The 16,804-nt window shown below is 40.5% G+C and overlaps 1 protein-coding gene across 26 annotated transcripts in view; it reads left to right on the top strand.

Annotated features, from left to right (window-relative positions):
* Window positions 1-16,804, top strand: part of LOC124261996 (troponin I-like) — a 69,696-nt gene that overhangs the window by 5,807 nt on the left and 47,085 nt on the right. For 19 of the 26 annotated variants that reach the window (XM_046696409.1, XM_046696407.1, XM_046696395.1 and 16 more), the window contains exon 2: window positions 9,747-9,807. The gene's annotated coding sequence lies outside the window, so the exon portion shown is untranslated. Of the gene's footprint in view, window positions 1-9,746; window positions 9,808-11,223; window positions 11,315-16,607; window positions 16,796-16,804 lie in introns of those variants that run through there. The other 7 variants (XM_046696396.1, XM_046696405.1, XM_046696382.1 and 4 more) reach the window with 6 other exon arrangements.

The raw sequence follows: 16,804 nt of genomic DNA, 5'->3' as shown, positions 1-16,804 counted from the left end.
CTAACCTAGTGTGGATGGTATGCTCGCCTAGTGCTGATGATATGCTATCCAAGTGTTGATGTTTTCCGAATGTAATCTTGATGGTATCCCAAATTGGTGTCAGTGGTGGGCTAACCCAGTGTTAATGATATGGAAACCTAGTGTGGCTGGTATGCTGATGTAGTGTTGATGGTATGCTGATGTAGTGTTGATGGTATGCTGATATAGTGTTGATGGTATGCTGATGTAGTGTTGATGTGTTGATGGTATGCTGAAAGTGTTGATGGTATGCTGATGTAGTGTTGATGGTATGCTGATGTAGTGTTGATGGTATGCTGATGTAAAGTGTTGATGGTATGCTGATGTAGTGTTGATGGTATGCTGAGAAAGTGTTGATGGTATGCTGATGTAGTGTTGATGGTATGCTGAGGAAGTGTTGATGGTATGCTGAAAAGTGTTGATGGTATGCTGATGTAGTGTTGATGGTATGCTGATGTAGTGTTGATGGTATGCTGATGATGGTATGCTGATGTAGTGTTGATGGTATGCTGATGATGTGTTGATGGTATGTGTTGATTGATGGTATGATGGTATGTAGTGTTGATGGTATGCTGATGTAGTGTTGATGGTATGCTGAGAAGTGTTGATGGTATGATGATGTAGTGTTGATGGTATGCTGATGTTGATGGTATGCTGAGAAAATGTTGATGGTATGCTGATGCTGGCGTATGTTGATGGTATGCTGATGTAGTGAAATAGTGTTGATGGTATGATGTTGTAATGTTGATGGTATGTTGATGTAGTGTTGATGGTATGCTGAGAAAGTGTTGATGGTATGCTGACATAGATGGTATGCTGATGTTGATGGTATGCCGACGTAGTGTTGATGGTATCCTGATGGTGATGGTATGCTGATGTAGTGTTGATGGTATGCTGATGTAGTGTTGATGGTATGCTGATGTGATGTAGTGTTGATGGTATGCTGAAAAGTGTTGATGGTATGCTGATGTAGTGTTGATGGTATGCTGACGTAGTGTTGATGGTATGCTGATGGTATAGTGATGGTGATGGTATGCTGATGGTATGTAGTGTGGTGATGGTATGCTGATGTAGTGTTGATGGTATGCTGATGTAGTGTTGATGGTATGCTGATGTGATGGTATGCTGAAGTAGTGTTGATGGTATGCTGATGTAGTGTTGATGGTATGCTGATGTAGTGTTGATGGTATGCTGATGTAGTGTTGATGGTATGCTGATGTAGTGTTGATGGTATGCTGATGTAGTGTTGATGGTATGCTGATGTAGTGTTGATGCTGTATGCTGATGATGGTTGATGATGGTATGCTGATGTAGTGTTGATGGTATGCTGATGTAGTGTTGATGGTATGCTGATGTAGTGTTGATGGTATGCTGATGTAGTGTTGATGGTATGCTGATGTAGTGTTGATGGTATGCTGAGAAAGTGTTGATGGTATGATGTTGATGGTATGCTGAAAGTGTTGATGGTATGCTGATGATAGTGTTGATGGTATGCTGAGAAAGTGTTGATGGTATGCTGATGTAGTGTTGATGGTATGCTGATGTAGTGTTGATGGTATGCTGAGAAAGTGTTGATGGTATGCTGAGGTAGTGTTGATGGTATGCTGATGTAGTGTTGATGGTATGCTGATGTAGTGTTGATGGTATGCTGATGTAGTGTCAGTGTCATATAAATGTAGACTTGAGTGAGTGAGTGAGTTAAAATTTAACATCACATCGATGTACACTTGATATCATAGAGGTCTGGATATACTGGACTAATTTACTTCAGCTAAATCTTACTGATTTCAGATGTTCTGTTTCTGGTGTCCCCCGCCGTGATATTGTTGGAACATTGCTATAAACGGCGTAAAACCTTACCCACTCACTGTTTTTGACACAATTAACATGACAAGAACATTGAACCATGACCATTATGGCAGATGCCCCAAACTCAATAAAACTGATAGATTGGTTAATGATAACATTCACTATAAGTCCACACTACAAGTCACACTAATGTTCTGACTGTTCTCACTATCCAAGCATTCTTCAGACCTTTAAATGTTTAAAACAAAACTCAAGATAACTCGATCATAGATGTTTCCAAATACATTTTACCAGGGTCCCAGTAAAACAATTCTTAAGTGGACACTGTGTACCTGACCTACAGTGGCTACCCGTTTAAAGCAGGGTAAAGGGGGTTACGTCAATATGGACCCAGCCCAGCCCACTACAGACCCCTGTTGGAGACTGACACACATATCCATATTATGTGAATAGAATGAGACAGATTTGTACCAGCCTTCATCACCAGTTTAATAATGAACATTGATTATACAACGAATCTGTGACGCTAATTACTGACTATTCTGCACCAATATTGGCCCGCAGACAATCTAACAACACAAATGTGCACATATATTTTGAACTGCACATAGGCCACAAAAGAACAAATGTAACAATCAATTTCCTCAAAGAGGGTATTAGCAGATTAGGGGGATTTACACTAATCTGCCTGATTTGGTGAAAGGGTATAATCCTCATTCTAATTTACCTTCATTAGACCTGTTGGGACATGGTTGCGTGTTATGTTGTTGAGGCTGGAGAGAGGTTCTGTACACTTGCTGTACAACATTCAAGAGACATAGCTGGATTGTTAGCATGATTGATGGAATGTATATAGCTTCAGCAGGTAAGGGCTGAGGCCGTTGCTCACTTGATTCCAGACTAAATCAATCTTCAGGGGTTTAAAAGAACAAATTTAATATTTTTCAAGTTTATATTTGATTTAGAGGCATAATTTTGTAGCTGTTTGTTGAAAAAAACTGAACAACTTGCTATTACCACACATAATCTATGTTCTGGTTTACAAATATTGTGTATCACATACATTTACTGTCAGAAATGGCTGTACATTCTGTTTTAAGTGTTTGTTTACAGTAGCCTAGGAACTAATTAATGCTTTTTATCAATTATGATTGAAAACTTTTCAACTACTTTTATGTTGCTTCTTAGTTGCATTTTTACAAAACAAGATATTTTTATTTTATTTTTCTATTTTGACTTTTTGAACCAAAAGTCAGAAATGTATAATTTGAAAGGTTTCCCATGAATGAATTCATGAGTGTTCCCTGATAGGCAGGACATGATAACGCTTTTAATGAACGTCTTGTGTCATCATTTTGTGTCCAATGGAATTTGTTTGGTGGATAATCAACACTGGTTATTCTCTGGCAGTGATCTGTTTAATATATTTACCCTGCTGGAGTCTTATTGCAATACTAGTAGCACAAGTGAATATTTCCTTCATACAAAATACCTGAACCTAGAGTGAGTGAGTTTAGTTTTACGCTTTATTCCAGCAATATCATAGCGGGGAATACCATAAATGTCCTGAAACTAGAGGTGAAAATGGGATGTGAATAGGCTGCTGGAGATGAAAATAGGGATGTGAATGGAATTGTGTCTATGTTTTACTGGAACTGACTGCAGCCAGTACTTGAGGCTACTTTGGAGTGTACATCTTGTATTGCTGCCATTATGACGTTGACCACACTGACCATGATGTAGTACTTCAAAGGGCAATTGACATGGAAACTTGAAATATAAACCAAAAATGGTTGCATGAGTCGCTGAAACCATGTTGCCAGCAACTCGACATATCTTTCTTGGCCTGATACATTCATGTATCAAGAGGCTGAAGGTGTAGGTCCATTAGTCTGTCATACAGACCCTGAAGCAAATATACATCCAAGAAAACCCACGCAAGTCTAGAAAATGTGGCAAGTCTAGATTTCCACAGCTTCAAGTGAAGAAAGTCCCTGGGCTCCTTTTTATTGTATTTACAATTTAAATTTAAAAACTTTTATTTTCTGTAAAATATGTTCATTTCAGAGACTAGCTATTAGTCTATAGGTTCATATGAACTGTGGTACGTTCACCTCTCAAGCTCAGAGGTATGGGGAGTCAGACTTGAGGTTGATATGAATGCATCTGTATCCGGGTGTTGTTAATAGCTCTCACTGAGGTAGCCATGTTAGTGCCACCCTCTCATAATATCCCAGTCATCATTATGTATGTAAACATTTTCATCGTTCTTCATCATTATTTCATGTTGTTTTCATTAAATGTTCTCATTAGCCTACTAACTTCTTCAACCATGATACCAAGTGCAGCCTCAAAGATTTTTCCAGCTTCACCTGGATTCATAATCTCCATATTTATTCACTTCCATGACTTAAAACTACTGTCTAGCATCTGACTTCCAGTGACACCGTTTGGATGTTATCTGTCTTTTGATTGGCCCTTTGATTCACTACCTTTCTCACCTGCCATTCTCATGCATTCTGCACGAACTCTTATGGAGGGAAGTCCATTCATCACATCAACAATACATTCATCACCATCCAGAGCTGCCCCATGTTATAACTTGCAGCCCAGTGGCTGGACACTGCAAAACCATGCTCGGCTACAAGATGGCACCCATGTGGGGCTGTGCATGTTCATGATATATTTAATTAAAAAAGTCTCAGTACCCAATTGTGAGGCCCATATTGAGCGGGGGAGTTTGTATCATCGCATGGAGTCATCCAACAGATGACATCCTTACCGTCAGTTGCTGATAGGGTTAACCTCTTTGGTCATGTGGACAAGGCACCCGGCTTCGGATTACATGGTTCGAATCCCATCACAGGACTTAGACATTTTATGGCCGTTATAGATCCTCATTGCAGAAGGAACTGAGTGGTGAGGAGGGTGGTTGATGGAATAGCCAAGGAAATCCATACAACATTTTTATTCATGGCCACACGTTTCCAGTGCATTAGCAGGCTGTTCTATAGAGACTTCTTTATCCAGCTTTAAGAGCACCAGTCTAAACTTAGAAGGTGCTCCACATCATTTCCTCATCAAATGTGAAGCGGTTATCTGCATCTCAGAGCCTCAGCACAGGTGCCCCTCTGATTAGGCAAGTGAACACTTCACTTAAATATGTATAGAAACATGAATAGGTTATGATGGAGTTTGGTCATTTATCAGTAATCCAGATTTACTTAGAAAGTGGATGAAAAAACAGTTTACTCTAGGAACACTGTAAGAGTTTATTTTACAAATGTTCCTGAAAAGAGTGGACATTGGTAATTGTGCAGCCTGTTGAGCTGACGAAGTGACTGGTGGTCGGTCGATGCATCCATGGAGTCAGTTGTCCCAGCCAGGATGATAGTTGTCCCAGCCAGGTTGATGCCTGCCGACCCTGCCTGTTTTTGCTGCTCCTGTAGCCAGGCTGCTGATGGCAGAAACACATGCATCTGCTTTTTATGTTGTCTTCGGCTGCAAGTTGAGATCAGGGATAGGCTGTTGTTTCTGTGTATGAGCTCATTATCATCTTTACAAGATGTCTTCCCTGATGCAGATTGAACTGAGAAGGTGGTACAATTTGCACAGGTTGTACTCAGGTTGCCAGCATCCCGGCTGCCCTTCACAATGAAACAGTTACTGTCATTCATTACAACCAAAACTATCTTGTAACACAAAGTGCATCTAAGTGTGCTAAATTATTCATGATGACTGTTGGTTACATAACTTAAGAAACTTGGAGATATGCAATGATAAAAGACAGAGGTAAAGTTTCCAAATTATTCCAGAAGCCATGATGATCCTCATGAGACTTACACCAGAGCATGACTTATGTCTTTTGTTCTAATTGTTCTATTGGCCATTAAATCTTAGGCTGTTATTGTTCATGATAAAGAGTGTCTTAGACAAACCCATTTTATAACCTCGCAAAAACCTCTTTTTTTAAGAACATGTATGTTTGATTTATGCATGTGTGGGCGTAGGTGTGCAATCTAGTGGATGTGTGTGTTTTTTATGTGTAGTTGTGTGTGTTTCTGTATACATGTGTGTGTATGTGTGTGCATGTATGTGTGTAGGGGCAGATGGGATGGACAGCTGATGGTATTGAGTGAGTTGGAGAGCATAATGGTAGATGTAGATCTACCTTGTACATCAGCTGTTGACCTTCTCAAGGTGTCACAAGAGAACAGCTAGCACTGATGTAAGCAACAGAATCCAGATCAGATTCCACTAGTGCCAGCAGCAGCCATCTTGAAAAGTGAAAACAGAGAGCAAGCATCCATTGTAATATTGCAGGAAAGGTTGGAAGTGTCTGCTGGTGCCATGGGTCTCACATGATTCTCTGTCAAGCTTCTTTAATGCTCTACTAATCAAATTTTCAAAAACACTGAAGATACGTATCCACCTGTCTATGAAAGATTACTGAGAAACTCTCCATTCATGATGAATGTCTTTTATCTGAAGTCTACTTGATTACAGCAGATCTATATAAGTATTACTTGACATATCTTAAAGACTTCTTATCATCCACGTGATCAAGCTTGAATGTTCCTGAGGCTCTGAACCAAATTCTTTCCCAAATCTGAAGAATGATGTCACATGTAACACTTTTAATGTGATATGTGAATTTTTTAGCTTGATGTGAGATTGTGTGTCCGGTGGAGGTAATCATGTTGTGATAGCGGAGGGATGATGAGAGCCAGATACACGCTACATTACATGTGCTCCATACAGAGTCTTGATGCAGGGCGTACAACGGTGGTAATCCCACACAGGTGGGACTGGTTGGGTTCCTCACCTAACATTTGCTGGTAGAAGCCCCTGCCAAGACTCTGTCCTTTACCTGACATACCTGTGTTTGGTACCATCCATTCAGGTGGTGAGTCTACTTCCTGTAGTATTGTGTGGCACTTACTGCGAGGAGTTAGACTTGAGTACGTGCTGTAATTAGGACCACATGCATTATCTCCACCTGTCTGAAATATGTTTCAGAAAGCTGATACAGCTAAATTTACTTAAGTATGAACCTCGTGTATCTTTTCAGGAGAATAATTTGTCTGATTAATTACACTTACCCAAATGTTTAAATAAAGATTCACAAAGAAAATGTGAGATCATTATAGGGAGGAGTGTGTTAATTTTGAGAGAATGTACCACTAACTGCACATACCCCATTTATCATTACATTCTAAACAGAATCATTTGGGTATAGTTTAAGCTGGCACAAGTCTATAAGGCAGTAGCAATTAATCTAAATGGTCATTTCTGGATTATAAAAATATGGTGAACAAGTTGCCTGATAAAGAACTAAACATCTTTATATGCACTGCCTTCTTATCTAGACTTGCCTATAACAAGCATACAATTACTATAGACTTATAAGTAAAGGCCATCAATAGCATTTTCAATATGGTCGCTATCAAGCTATAACTACTATATCTAGCCCAGATATGACTGCAATACCTAGCCTGGTTATAACTACTAGATCTAGCCCAGATATGACTGCAATACCTAGCCTGGCTATAACTACTATATCTAGCCCAGATATGACTGCAATATCTAGCCTGGTTATAACTACTAGATCTAGCCCAGATATGACTGCAATACCTAGCCTGGTTATAACTACTATATCTAGCCCAGATATGACTGCAATATCTAGCCTGGTTATAACTACTAGATCTAGCCCAGATGTGACTGCAATACCTAGCCTGGATATAACTACTATATCTAGCCCAGATATGACTGTAATGCCTAGCCTGGTTATAACTACTATATCTAGCCCAGATATGACTGAAATACCCAGCCTGGTTATAACTACTATATCTAGCCCAGATATAACTGTAATGCCTAGCCTGGTTATAACTACTATATCTAGCCCAGATGTGACTGCAATACCTAGCTTGGATATAACTACTATATCTAGCCCAGATATGACTGTAATACCTAGCCTGGTTATAACTACTATATCTAGCCCAGATATGACTGTAATACCCAGACTGGTTATAACTACTATATCTACCTTGGATATGACTGCAATACCTAGCCTGGATATAACTACTATATCTAGCCCAGATATGACTGTAATACCTAGCCTGGTTCTAGCCCAGATATGACTGCAATACCTAGCCTGGATATAACTACTATATCTAGCCCAGATATGACTGCAATACCTAGCCTGGATATAACTACTATATCTAGCCCAGGTATGACTGCAATACCTAGCTTGGATATAACTACTATATCTAGCCCAGATATGACTGTAATACCCAGCCTGGTTATAACTACTATATCTAGCCCAGATATGACTGTAATACCTAGCCTGGTTATAACTACTATATCTAGCCCAGATATGACTGTAATACCTAGCCTGGTTTTAACTACTATATCTAGCCCAGATATGACTGTAATACCTAGCCTGGATATAACTACTATATCTAGCCCAGATATAACTGTAATGCCTAGCCTGGTTATAACTACTATATCTAGCCCAGATATAACTGTAATACCTAGCCTGGTTATAACTACTATGTCTAGCCCAGATATGACTGTAATACCCAGCCTGGTTATAACTACTATATCTAGCCCAGATATGACTGCAATACCTAGCCTGGTTATAACTACTATATCTAGCCCAGATATGACTGTAATACCCAGCCTGGTTATAACTACTATATCTAGCCCAGATATGACTGTAATGTAAGCCTGGTTATAACTACTATATCTAGCCCAGATATGACTCTAGCCCAGATATGACTGTAATGCCTAGCCTGGTTATAACTACTATATCTAGCCCAGATATGACTGTAATACCTAGCCTGGTTATAACTACTATAACTACTATATCTAGCCCAGATATGACTGTAATACCCAGCCTGGTTATAACTACTATATCTAGCCCAGATATGACTGTAATACCCAGCCTTATAACTACTAGTTATAGATATGACTCACTATATCTGGTTATAACTACTATATCTAGCCCAGATATGACTGTAATACCTCTCCTGGATATAACTACTATATCTAGCCCAGATATGACTGTAATGCCTAGCCTGGTTTTAACTACTATATCTAGCCCAGATATGACTGTAATACCCAGCCTGGATATAACTACTATATCTAGCCCAGATATGACCGTAATGCCCAGCCTGGTTATAACTACTATATCTAGCCCAGACATGACTGTAATACCCAGCCTGGATATAACTACTATATCTAGCCCAGATATGACTGTAATACCCAGCCTTGTTATAACTACTATATCTAGCCCAGATATGACTGTAATACCCAGCCTGGTTATAACTACTATATCTAGCCGAGATATGACTGTAATACCTAGCCTGGTTATAACTACTATATCTACCTTGGATATGACTGTAATACCTCGCCTGGTTATAACTACTATATCTACCTTGGATATGACTGTAATACCTAGCCTGGTTATAACTACTATATCTACCCTGGATATGTTAATAAGTGATAGAGTGTGCAACTTCGGCGATTGTTTCATTTCCTTGAAATACCAATTGTTTTATTGAGTACTTACCAGCTCTCTTGTATTACATCAGCAGGACGTCACAACACCAAACTCTGGGAAATATATTTTGGGTGACTGTTAGTTACTGTTGTGATAGTATTTCCATAGGTAAAACATGATAGTGATATTATTGCAGTATGGATACAGCTACTGCAGTAGTTTGGTGGTTGTCGTGGTTACTGGTTTGAGTATATATATCTGGAACACATTAAGATATGATGATTGCTGGATATACATTAAATCACAGCGTGTATCCATCGTTCTTATGTACTCACACGGAAATCTAAGATCAATAGTATCTATGAAATATATATTTTTAATGAATATTGTAACATATATCCTCTGTTGTTTACAGGGTGCCTAGAGCGTGGTTTTAGCCGTGGGAGCACCTAGCCAAGCATTCCAGAATTTTCCTTGTGAGTATATCCTTCTGTTGTGGCTACTGGGTGTATAATCTGTCTAATTGGTTACTGTGAGTATATCCTTCCATTGTGGCTACTGGGTGTATATTGTGTCCATATTGGCTACTGTGAGTATATCCTTCCATGGTGGCTACTGTGAGTATATCCTTCCATGGTGGCTACTGTGAGTATATCGTTCCATTGTGGCTACTGGGTGTATATTGTGTCATTGCTGGCTGCTGGGTGTATATTCTGTCATTGCTGGCTACTGTGAGTATATCCTTCCATGGTGGCTACTGTGAGTATATCCTTCCATGGTGGCTACTGTGAGTATATCCTTCCATGGTGGCTACTGTGAGTATATCCTTCCATTGTGGCTACTGGGTGTATATTATGTCATTGCTGGCTACTGGGTGTATATTCTGTCCATATTGGCTACTGTGAGTATATCCTTCCATGGGGGATTCTAGGTGTATATTTTGTCTATATTGGTTACTGTGAGTATATCCTTCCATGGTGGCTACTGTGATTCTAGGTGTATATTTTGTCTATATTGGTTACTGTGAGTATATCCTTCCATGGTGGCTACTGTGAGTATATCCTTCGATTGTGGCTACTGGGTGTATATTTTGTCCATATTGGTTACTGTGAGTATTTCCTTCCATGGTGGCTACTGTGAGTATATCCTTCTATTGTGGCTACTGGGTGTATATTCTGTCATTGCTGGCTACTGGGTGTATATTCTGTCCATATTGGCTGCTGTGAGTATATCCTTCCATGGTGGCTACTGTGACTATATCCTTCCATGGTGGCTACTGGGTGTATATTCTGTCATTGCTGGCTACTGGGTGTATATTCTGTCATTGCTGGCTACTGTGAGTATATCCTTCTATTGTGGCTACTGGGTGTATGTTATGTCCATATTGGCTACTGGGAGTATATCCTTCTATTGTGGCTACTGGGTATATGTTATGTCCATATTGGCTGCTGGGTGTATATTCTGTCATTGCTGGCTACTGTTGTCTGCGTCTGCGTCTGTGTCTGTGTCTGTGTATATACTTATGTGAACAGTCTGATACACTGTCTGATACACTTTGCAAGGTGATGCCCAAACCATGTGATTAGCTTATACCACATCTCCTGTAGAATGGGAAGAACAGCACATTGGCTGATACAACTCTATACAAATTAAGAAATGCTGGACTTGAAATAGTTCAGAAAATGAAGTTGAAAAAAAGATTGGAATGAAGAATCGGTGTCTGATGCCAAGTTTCAGATTGGGTGCCTGATCAAGTCAAGTTTAACTACATATTTTTAACTGGACGTGTGCCAGAGTACAAAAATTGCATCTCCAAATAGACTGCAGGCTATATATATATTTCCTAGTTCTCTGTTCCAAAGTTCTAAGCAGGAAGTACTGTGTGGTGGTCATGAAGTGTGCTCATGCTAATAGAAGTCTTTTCTACTTCTTGTGATTTCTATTGGATGAACTCCTCCCACAGCTTAGATTCTAAATAGACAGGTATGGATTCTGTGTTATATCTGATAAGTGTCCTAAATGTACACTAGCAGGTGTCTGTTCTCTGTTACACCTGAAAAGTGACGTAGACTGTACACTAGCAGGTGTCTGTTCACTGTTACACAAGCAGGTGTCTGTTCTCTGTTACATCTGATAAGTGACGTAGACTGTACGCCCGCAGGTGTCTGTTCTCTGTTACACTAGCAGGTGTCTGTTCTCTGTTACATCTGATAAGTGACGTAGACTGTACGCCCGCTAGGTGTCTGTTCTCTGTTACATCTGATAAGTGACGTAGACTGTACACTAGCAGGTGTCTGTTCTCTGTTACACTAGCAGGTGTCTGTTCTCTGTTATATCTGATAAGTGTCCTAGATTTACACTAGCAGGTGTCTGTTCTCTGTTATATCTGATAAGTGTCATAGACTGTTACACTAGCAGGTGTCTGTTCTCTGTTATATCTGATAAGTGTCCTAGATTTACACTAGCAGGTGTCTGTTCACTGTTATATCTGATAAGTGTCATAGACTGTTACACTAGCAGGTGTCTGTTCTCTGTTTCACTAGCAGGTGTCTGTTCTCTGTTGTGTCTGATAAGTGTCGTAGACTGTATGCTAGCAGGTGTCTGTTCTCTGTTACACTAGCAGGTGTCTGTTCTCTGTTATGCTAGCAGGTGTATGTTTTCTGTTACACTAGCAGGTGTCTGTTCTTTGTTATATCTGATAAGTGTCCTAGATTTACACTAGCAGGTGTCTGTTCACTGTTATATACAATTAGAGTCTCACACTGTACATTGAGTTAAGTGTCCCATTACCAGTATATCTGACTAGTGTCCTAGATTCCACATGTGTTTGCGTCTTGCAGAAAGTAGAAGGTAGATAATTGTAGATAAATGTAGATATTTCTCATCATTAAACCAGTTTAGTAACCCAGCAATATGTTGTGTAACCATGTCAGGAACAGTTTGAACATATATTCTGAAGTTGCCCTCTATACCTTGTGAAATACCGTTAAGCACAGTCATTGCTTTAGCATGCATATCGGTGATCTACTGGATACTGAATAGACATGGAGGAGACTAAACACCAACACATCAATATGTCGCATGTTCCGATGATGCATTATGATGGCAGTCAAGAAAGGTAAACATCAGTTGATCCTATTAAATCTACATATCACTACATAGAGCACCATCTGCCACTGTGAGACGAGGATGTGCTTGGTACTGACCATCCTGGTCAGCTGTCCAGTTACTACTGTCCAGACACCCAGGACTGGGCCTTGCATATGTAGTGGGAGAAGCAGTAGGGGGTAGGGATGTCTGAGCCAGACTAGTGCCCTGCAGTGGGAGGGGGTACCAGGTGGGTAGTAGGGGGTAGGGATGTCTGAGCCCAACTAGTGCCCTGCAGTGGGAGGGGGTACCAGGTGGGTACTAGGGGGTAGGGATGTGTGAGCCAGACTAGTGCCCTGCAATGGGAGGGGGTACCAGGTGGGTAGTAGGGGATACAGATGTCTGAGCCAGACTAGTGCCCTGCAATGGGAGGGGGTACCAGGTGGGTAGTTGGGGGTACAGATGTCTGAGCCAGACTAGTGCCCTGCAATGGGAGGGGGTACCAGGTGGGTACTAGGGGATACAGATGTCTGAGCCAGACTAGTGCCCAGCAGTGGGAGGGGGTACCAGGTGGGTACTAGGGGGTAGGGATGTGTGAGCCAGACTAGTGCCCTGCAGTGGGAGGGGGTACCAGGTGGGTAGTAGGGGATACAAATGTCTGAGCCAGACTAGTGCCCTGCAGTGGGAGGGGGTACCAGGTGGGTAGTAGGGGGTAGGGATGTGTGAGCCCAACTAGTGCCCTGCAATGGGAGGGGGTACCAGGAGGGTAGTAGGGGGTGTAACATTACAGGTAATGTAGCATGTAGTAGGCACAGCTGGTGTTCCAAAATGAGAGAATAAATGTTTAGTACCAAGTTTGCTGATTTAATGTACGTTTACTATAATTATAATGTAACCGTGGCAATGGCAGCATAATACATGTTTTTATGATACATGAAACTTATTAAAAGATTACATGGATTTCAAATTCTTTTATTCTTTCAATGCACTGTTCAGTAGATATGTATGTTCCACTATCGAAATGTCACAATGAAAGTGCTGAAGAAGTTGCAGTCTTTAAGGCAAAAAGGCCTTTCATTATAACTCCAGCTCTTACTATGCCACATGAAGATAAAGTCGTAATTTACTCATATGTAATTATGCTTTAAAATATATTATATCTAGGGATGTTGAATGATTTTTACTGGGAAATACGTAATATTTTCTGTTATCTATTCTGGTTCTGGGTGTTCGTATTTAGAGTGGTTTGATATTTTCAACCAGCAGTGGAATCTTCTAAATGCAGGAATCCTACTACACTATGTCACACCAGACACTGTGTCTTCTAAACACTGGAGTTGTACAAGACTAGAGTGGACATGGAGGGGTCGTTGTCGGCACAGAAATGTACTCAAAACAAAGTCAAAATACAGAAACGTGTCTGGTACTCTACACATCCGATGAGTCCACATTCCACAACCCAAAATCGAAAACGTATGTGGTTTTTCCGGTTCAATTGATTGCGAGTGGTGCACCACAAAATATTCGTTACTGACTCTATGTCTGTTTCTTCTATAACGCATTCAAATGCATCTAAGACAACAGTATGACAGTTCCGATCAAGAAAACCTCACAGTGCGGAATGGAATCGTCCTCGGGTATGTTTCTGTATTCTGATTTTGACTAGGGAGTGTTTCTGTATACAGAAATGTACCTGGGGTACACATCTGTAGTACCTGTGCTGACAACGACCCCTTCATCGACACTACCAGTTGAAATGTCTGCTGGACACTTGAACCATACTGCAGACACTGACAGACATGTCTCCCAGACACTGGAGTTGTAGAAGTCATTTGCAGATGTCACCTCCAGACGATGTGTCTTTGTTCATAACTGTTGTTGTTCAAACAGGTTGCATATCTGACATTTTCAGCGACCAAGCTATGGTCCAGCATCTGTTTCCTTTAATACAGCACTGTATACTTTCCCTGTGCACCTCAGAGTAACATGATCCCTGGCTGAGATTTCAGCCACATGCACTACCATGTGAGACTGACCTTTCTGTTTTCAACCCACTGAATCCATTGGCATTTCCATAGCAGCAGACACACAACAATCTGGGGCAGATGGGTGGGGCACAGGTGTATGGGGGTGGAACAGACTCAGACAAGGATGGGGATGGGGTGGGGGTGGGGTGGAGTGTGTTGGAATGTGGCGAGGTTTGTGATGGGGTGCATGTTCAAGCTGATGGCTCAGTTGCAGCAATACCCAATTACAACATTCATTACTGAAAGTGTGTAGGGCCCTTCATTATTTTGTTGTTTCACCAGTTGGTTTGGTGTTCAAAAATAGGGATACATTTCTATTATTAACATAACATATTATTTTTAAAATGATATCAGAAAAAAGTGTCAGTAATATTTAAAATAATCCAAAACTATTTGCAGGGAGTGACATGTCTGACATTGACTATCTTGTGGGATATGAAAAGCTGTGAGTTATTTTGATTTTGTTATACCATTGGAGAACTTTTGGATTGTTGGATCTGTAAAATTAATAAAAGGCTCAAGGACACACAGAAGCATCCCATTATTGTAGATTACATACACATGTATTTATTAATGATGTGAATTATTTCAGCCAAATAAGTAGGAATTGTATGTATAGTTATGGCCAGAATGGGTATGCACTGACATTTTACCTGAACGTGAAAGTAGATATATTGCCCCCAATCACCACACAATGAAGGTGACACTTATTGTCTGTGTGCTACACACCATGTCCTCCAGCCCGTGTGGTTCATATGTGGTTCGCTATGTGAGTGTCAGTCTCACAGTGATGCATTCCCAGTCATGCAGCCAGAACTGTTGTTTAGCACCCATCAACATACTACTACCAACTATCTGTCATGGAAAACTTGCAGAAGAAAAACAGCTAGGAAAGATTCATCCATGTTTTTCAGTAGACAAGCAATGATTCATTCTACTGCACTTGAATAGAGCATTCCTTACTTTCTCTCCAGCACCAGAACCCGGTCCACATACAAATAATGACATTTACCTATCGCCATGGCAATCCCTACCAGCTGTTGTGTCTTCGGCACCAGAGAAGAGCGCCACCTACAACAATGGTATATGTCTGCAATGTAGCAACGAATAACCTACCTGGCTTTCAGCCAGATCCGCACATGCTGGAAAAATATTTCCCCAATTCCCTGTCAAACTGATCAAGTGTCCCGAGTCAACTTATGTAAGTTACACTGGAAGAAAAGCCTAAGTAGAATCTGTATTGAAGGATCTGTATTGAAGAATCTGTATTGAAGGATCTGTATTGAAGGATCTGTATTGAAGGATCTGTATTGAAGGATACGCTGTCAAGACATGACATATCACAACAGGGTTGACTGACATGGCCCAGCATGGTTTTATAGCCTCATACATACACAGCCAATGTTGGAAATTGGAATATTGTTTGTCAGAAATACCAATAACAAGACTGAGGATGTTTTCCACACATTACATAAACACAGGTGTAAACTCACACAAAAAATATGCATGAGAAAGTTTGAAAATCATACTTATAGTTGGAAATATGAACAGAATTAATATCTGTAGTGGCAGCATTCCTCATGTTACCAAATACACATGTGCAAGTTATGCAAATCCCAAATCAGTTTTAAGGATATGTGTGCTTTTGAATTATTTCACACATAATATATTCTGTTAATATGTGTTCTTCAATTATGATTAATCTGAAAAATTAAGTTGTTCAAGTTCCATGTTTAAAAAACAGAAAAGATGTACTTAATCAGCTAAACAGAAGTGATTTGAACATGTGTGTGTTTGCCGTTACTACTGCTAAAAGATCTAGATATTTCACAGTGTGTGTTTGACACAGCTATCTGATACACAGGAGTTGAATTTCCTCCCCCAAACCCAGATGCTACCATCTAACACACAGGGAATCTTCTGGCTGTAATTAGTAACAGAGGAGGCCAGATGTACAGCAGTCATTAGCATGTCATAGATGCTGTTAGGTCATCAGTACCTGCTTCCACAGACTCACTCTCATCATTGGACAAAGTTTCACTGACCTGGGGTCAAAGCAAGGGGGAGTTAAGTTTCAGGTTCGGATTTCATCTCCAGGGGGGTTGTTGAGGGGGATATAGGCTGAGTCTGAGGGAAGGGGATCAGTTAGAGTACTGTATCAGCAGAGGAAAGCCCTCTCACTGGAATATTTCGTAGTGGTGCTAGGCGTCTGCTTCAGTCTGTCCGTCTGCTCAGATCATCCCACATCTGCTGGACTATCAGGTGTACATCACATTGGAAAAGCTTGGTACTGTAGGTGTGCTGAGGTTACAGCTCCCGAGGATTGCTGGGAGACTCACCTTCCATTTGGGTAGGATAT

The sequence above is a fragment of the Haliotis rubra genome, unplaced genomic scaffold (assembly GCF_003918875.1).
Source record: "Haliotis rubra isolate DU_JTF1 unplaced genomic scaffold, ASM391887v1 Scf82, whole genome shotgun sequence".
Classification (NCBI taxonomy): Eukaryota; Metazoa; Mollusca; class Gastropoda; order Lepetellida; family Haliotidae; genus Haliotis; species Haliotis rubra.
The sequence above is the reverse complement of the archived record's forward strand: the minus strand, read 5'-3'. Positions and strand labels throughout refer to the sequence as shown.